The 250-nt window shown below is 42.8% G+C and overlaps 2 long non-coding RNA genes across 2 annotated transcripts in view; one reads left to right on the forward strand and one right to left on the reverse strand.

Moving 5' to 3' along the window:
• Positions 1-250, forward strand: part of LOC102674955 — a 34795-nt gene that overhangs the window by 18282 nt on the left and 16263 nt on the right. The window lies entirely within an intron of this gene.
• Positions 1-250, reverse strand: part of LOC116185150 — an 18051-nt gene that overhangs the window by 6449 nt on the left and 11352 nt on the right. The window lies entirely within an intron of this gene.

Below are 250 nucleotides of genomic sequence, written 5' to 3' on the forward strand. Positions count from 1 at the left end.
TCTCTCGTCTCCCGTTTTTCTCTCTTATTTCTCTTGTTTTTTATCTCTCGTTTCTCTCGTCTCTCGTCTTTTGTCTCTCTCTCTCTCTCGTCTCTCGTCTCTTGTCTCTCTTTTCTCTCTTCTCTTGTTTCTCATCTTTCTCTCTCTCTCGTCTCTCTCTTTTCTCTCTCGTTTCTCTCTCTCTTTTCTCTCTCGTCTCTCTCTCTCTCTCTCTCTCTCTCTCTCCTTTCCTTTCCTTTCCTTTTTCTCT

This window comes from Apis dorsata, unplaced genomic scaffold, assembly GCF_000469605.1.
Source record: "Apis dorsata unplaced genomic scaffold, Apis dorsata 1.3 scaffold_111, whole genome shotgun sequence".
Lineage (NCBI taxonomy): Eukaryota > Metazoa > Arthropoda > Insecta > Hymenoptera > Apidae > Apis > Apis dorsata.